Raw genomic sequence first — 6,247 nt, forward strand, 5'->3', positions numbered from 1 at the left:
GAAAAAATAAGCTATTTTGTGTATGATTATTAAAACCATAAACATTAACCAAGATTAAGAAAAAATCCCCTAGAAGAATGACAGCAATAATCCATCTACCCTCGGCAGAAGAAAAGGACTGCAGAATCGAGCCACTAAAATTACGGTCAAATAAAATCAAAACTCCAGCGGAGTGATTAGTACCATGACAAAATAAAACCTTACTTCCCCACTGATTGCGCCAAAATGTTTCATCTTCATGACATAAATGTGTTTCTTGAAAAAAATAAACATCCCCTTTCTGTGACGTACAAAATAAAAACAAAGCCAAAAAAAAAAAAAAAAAAAAAACAGGACAGTTTAACCGGCATATGAACAGTAATAAAACAAGAAAAAGAAAATAAAAGTACTATACAACTACAATCGTAACAAAGTTATGAAATGTAATACAGAATACAGTTATAGTGCAAAACTTGAAACGTATCCATACCCCTCAATTACGGTTTAGGCTATCTGTTATGTCCCCTCCTTTGCTTGCCTTAACATATTAATGCTCTTACATATTTGTCAGTTTTTTGCGAATGTCAATAATTGTTTCGACAAACAAAAGTAGGCTACTTCAGACAAAACGGCATTGAACATCCTTGGCATTTGCTTTCGATCTCCAGCGTCCTAAAAAATCAGACATCGTCCGCAGAAATCCTCCTTCCATCCTCGATAGCATTTGGCCCCCTGAAGCCAGCACAACGACCCTCCTTTCGGGCTTTCTCCACCAAAGGCCACAGCTTGTTCCGTGCTTCCTTCGTCCTCTGCGTCAGGTCCTCTGAGATCCTAATCTTTTTCTGTTTGAGAACATCTGATCTCCTTGCATAAGCCAAGATACGATCGCGGTGAGATCGAGAGAGAAATTGTACAATTATTGTGCGAGGGCGTGCATTGCCCAGTTTAGGGCCAAGCCTGTGCGCAACATCAATCGAAGATTGCAGAACATCTGCTAAGCCTGGTGACACCTGAAGAAAAATGTCCATTATTACCATCTTGACATTCTCCCCATCTTCCTCCAGCACACCCGAAATCCTCAGATTCCAACGCCTCTTGTAGGCATCCAGCTCATCCACTTTATCCCATAAGCGTTTGTTTTCTGCAGCCAGCGAAGACAGCTGGGAGTCCATTTTATCAGATTTAACAGCTGTATTCTCTGATTTTTTGATGAAGAGATGCTCAGCTGCTTGTCTGCGGCGATGCGTGTTGCAGTAGTGTTGTGATATCTAGCTATAACATGACATATAGCCTATAACACACTCTCACACGTTTATTTTTTTAGCATTTTTGTGAGGAGTACAATTTACATATGTGGTTTCAACAACCAGATGCATTTACACTTGTCCAGTTTCGTCTGGAATGCGGCCCAGACCTCCTCCTGAAGTGGTTTGAGCGATCGGATTCAAATCCATCTCAAATGCGTTTCGGAGGGCATTTACACCTGGGCCTGTATGTATAAAACTTCTATGAATTGCTCCTAAGAATAGTCTTAAGCTTTGACTTAAGTGTCAAATAATTCTTAGTAAAAAGTAGGACTTCTCTAAGGGTGTATTCACACCTGCCTTGTTTGGTTCGATTGAATCGAACTCTAGTTCGTTTCCCCCCATGGTGCGGACCTTTTGGGCAGGTGTGAATACAGCAATCGAACTCGGGTGCGGACCAAACAATCGAACCGAGACCCAGCTGAAGAGGTGGTCTCGGTACGGTTCCAAACGAACTCTGGTACGGTTCGTTTACGGTGTGAACATGAACCGACCCAACTACAGAAAACTGCGTCTTTTTATTTGACTGCTCTTATGAGGATACTTAACAAAACGGACATTTTGGCATAATGGTGTCTAAAGCGAGCGAGCGAGCGAGCAAGAGCGCGCGCACGGCAGAGAGAGAGGGAGTGAGAGACCTTGCGTGTGTGTGTGCGCTAGTGTGCCTCACGAAGCGCATGTAAGGACTCAAGCAATCAATTGTCGGTGCGGGCGGGCTTTTATCTATACCATAAAGTTTCTTTATATTGCGTGTGTAGAGAATAACACCAAATCAGTAAAATAACAAATATTACATTACAAAATATCTCCATGCTGAGCCTGTTTGTGCACTTCCTGCTTTTCCCTGCTTGAGGATTACTGTCCAATGAATGGACGACCTTAGCAATCGCACTCAGGTGCGGAGCAAACAACCGAACCGAGACCCAGCTGAAGAGGTGGTCTCGGTATGGTTCCAAACGAACTCTGGTACGGTTTGTTTAAGGTGTGAACATGAACCGAACCAATTGCAAAAAGCACTCTGCCTTTTTTGACAGGGTCAGATTTTTACTATGTAATTTGGGGTGATGAAATGCCTATAGGCTACATTAATTTGTGATCCGTCCGGACCAGCTGCCACACGGTTCGACACGGTTCGTGATTCGCGGATTAACTACTAAATTTAACCATCATAGAGTGATAGTTTATCATTTGGACGTGTTCAAACAATTTTAAAAGCAAAAGGTGAAAATCGGGACTCGCGCATTACCCAAAGTGTGCGCGCGCAGAGAGAGAGAGAGAGAGAGAGAGAGAGAGAGAGAGAGAGAGAGAGAGAGAGAGAGAGAGAGAGAGAGAGAGAGAGAGAGAGTAATATGTCTGTAATATGTCATAGTTGATGTTTGTAATTTTTTTCGGTCCATGCATTCGGTCTTAAAGTGTCAGCAGACACCCAATATTCCTACTGTTGTCTGTGTCATTTTTAATATTAATAAAATAACAAAATACAACTTTAAGAAAGATAAAACTATATTTAAATTCTTCAGTGAACAAATAGTGTTATTTTACATTTAGGCTTAATAATTTCTGTAGCCTACCTGAATACTACTGTTAGACTTTGTAACTTTGTTATTTAGTATTTATCTTTGCTTGTAATTTGTGTATTTGTTCTTATTTTATTACTGACTGTTCACTTGTTTTTAATAATGTTTGAACTTTATCAGTTAAGAGCGTGCTCTCTCCGCCAGAACCGTCTTACAGCACATCTTCGTTTTCGCAAAATCCTAATTACAACATCGTATAGATGACATTGTATCATATGATGCTCATTAGTTTCTTCATATTGCGTTTGTAGAGAATAACACCAAATCAGTAAAAGAACAAATATTGCATTACGAAATATCTTCATGCTGAGCCTGTTTTTGCACTTCCTGCTTTTCCCTGCTTGAGTTTTCCTGTCCAATGAATGGACGACCTTAGCACACGTGTGGTTTTGTTTACACATTTTGGTTCACTTGCAAAAAGAGCAGTGTGAAAGCAAACCGTACCAAACAAAAAAAAATCAACATTGTATTTGGTCCGGACCAAAGCAAGTGAACTATCGGACTTTCCTGGTGTGAATACACCCTAAGGCTGATTCTTAAGTGCTTTCTGAAATGGCACTTAAGTGCTGCAAACTAAGGACTACAATGATGTCAACCCAAAATGCGGCCATTAGTAGTCCTTAGTTCCCTTCAACCACTGAATCAGCCAATAGTGAGCCTGCAAGGGTGAGGTCACTGCAGCATGACACCAATCATTTATTGTAATTATTATAAAATAATTTAATTAAGACAATGAAACTGTAATATTTCATTTATTTATTTTTATTGCTTTGCATTGTGCAAAATTATCATAAATTAGTATTGACGCTGTGGAATCCCTTGTGGAAAAGTGAGGCAAAGGAAAATTGTCAGATTCACCCTTTATTCAAATAGAATTAAAAATGTGTTAAAGATGTTGTAGGCGTATTGTGTAGTTGTGCCTGGAGTCAATTGTTTATTTGTGATAACACAATGAAACATTCCGAATTGTACAGACGTAGTTATTATGAAAGAGAGGACAATGAAATATTAATAAATGACTATGTTGCAGACAATGTATGATTTTTTTTTTCCTGTGAGCTTTTTAGTTTTTCTAAAAACCTTTAGCTGTAGTTTGCCTTTTTTGTCACTTAATATTCATCAATATTATTGATCTGCCTGCACTGACACCGTTGTCTGAGAACTGAACTGAGCTGGACGATGACATCACTGTTTTCTCCAGAGCGGCTGTATAGATAAATTAACTAAATAGATAAATAATGATTTTTACAATGGAAATGAATCAACACTGAACTCACTTAAGCTGGACAATGGCACTATTTTCTTCTAGATCTGCTGTACAGCCAGTGGTTAAATTGGGCCGGGGCTCTCCGGGGCTCAGCCCCGACACATAAGCCTGCTCGTTTGTGTCCTGATGTGCCTGTTTGTAGTCAGTTGCCTACTGGAAATTATGTCACATAACATTTGATGAAAGTGATGCTTTTGAAAACAATATGTCAGAAATAAGAATTTGAAGAATTTCGCTAAACTCATTAAATCATCTAAACCGACAACATGTATGTTAGACCCTATTCCGACTAAGCTACTGAAAGAGATGCTTCCAGAGGTCATAGATACTCTTCTTAATATCATTCATTCATCTTTGTCTCTTGGATACGTACCAAAAACCTTTAAGCTGGCTATGATTAAACCACTTGTTAAAAAAACGCAACTTGATTCTACAAAATTAGTCAATTACAGGCCAATCTCGAATCTACCTTTTCTGTCAAAGATACTAGAAAAGGCAGTATCCTCACAACTATGTTCCTTTTTAGAAAGAAATGATATCTGCGAGGATTTCCAGTCCGGATTTAGACCGTACCATAGTACCGAGACTGTTCTCGTTAGAGTCACAAATGATTTGCTCTTATCATCCAATCATGGTTGTGTCTCTCTATTAGTGTTACTCGATCTTAGTGCTGCATTTGACACTATCGACCACAACATTCTTTTAAATAGACTCGAAAATTATGTTGGCATTAGTGGAATTGCATTAGCATGGTTTAAATCATATTTATCTGACCGTTATCAGTTTGTAGCAGTAAATGAAGAGATGTCTCATCGATCACAAGTTCAGTATGGCGTACCACAAGGCTCAGTACTAGGACTGCTGCTGTTCACTCTGTACACGCTACCATTAGGAGATATCATTAGGAAACATGGAATTAGCTTTCACTGTTATGCTGATGATACTCAGCTCTATATTTCTTCACAACCTAACGAAAACTACCAATTCACAAAATTAACGGAATGAATAGCTGATATAAAAAAAAAATGGATGACTAGTAATTTCCTACTACTAAATTCTGAAAAAAACAGAGATTCTAATTATTGGACAAAAAACTTCCTCACGTAATAATCTAGAATACTGTCTAACACTTGATGGCTGCTCTGTCAAGTCTTCGTCGTCGGTTAGGAACCTGGGTGTGCTCTTTGATACCAATCTTTCATTTGAAAGTCACGTGTCTAGTATCTGTAAAACCGCATTTTTCCATCTTAAAAATATATCTAAATTACGCCATATGCTCTCATTGACAAATGCGGAAAAATTAGTTCATGCATTCATGACCTCAAGGCTAGATTATTGTAATGCTCTTATGGGTGGTTGCCCTGCATGCTTAATAAACAAACTACAGCTGGTCCAAAACGCAGCAGCTCGAGTTCTTACCAGAACCAGGAAGTATGACCATATTAGCCCGGTTCTGTCAACACTGCATTGGCTCCCTATTAAACATCTTATAAATTTTAAAATATTGCTGATTACTTACAAAGCACTAAATGGTTTAGCTCCGCAGTACTTGAGCGAGCTCTTAGCGCATTATAGTCCTTCATGTCTATTGCGATCTCAAAATTCCAGCCAGTTGATAATACCTAGAGTATCAAAATCGACTGCTGGCGGTAGATCCTTCTCCTATTTAGCACCAAAACTTTGGAACAATCTTCCTACCATTGTCCGGGAAGCAGACACACTCTGTCAGTTCAAAGCTAGACTAAAAACACATCTCTTTGACCTAGCATACACATAATGCATTATAGACTTCTCTAATTCAATGTTAGGCTGCAAAGATCAGGTCAGCCGGAACCGGGAACAATTCCCATAAATCCTGATGTACTCGTTACATCATAAGAAGAATGGCATCTACGCTAATTTTAGTGTTTTTGTTTATCCCAAAGTTTTCCCGCAGTCCGCCGGATCCAGGCTGTATCCAGATCTGATGAAGGACCTGTGCCTTGACCCGATGTCATAGCGGGGTGCTAGAACTGGAGATGCTCATTCATGCTTTGATTTCTTCTCGTATTGATTACTGTAACTCACTTTTCTTCTCACTTAACAAATCTGTTCTTCATCGACTGCAATCTATTAAAAAT

The sequence above is a fragment of the Abramis brama genome (genome assembly GCF_963993115.1).
Source record: "Abramis brama genome assembly, chromosome: 8".
NCBI classification, from domain to species: Eukaryota; Metazoa; Chordata; class Actinopteri; order Cypriniformes; family Leuciscidae; genus Abramis; species Abramis brama.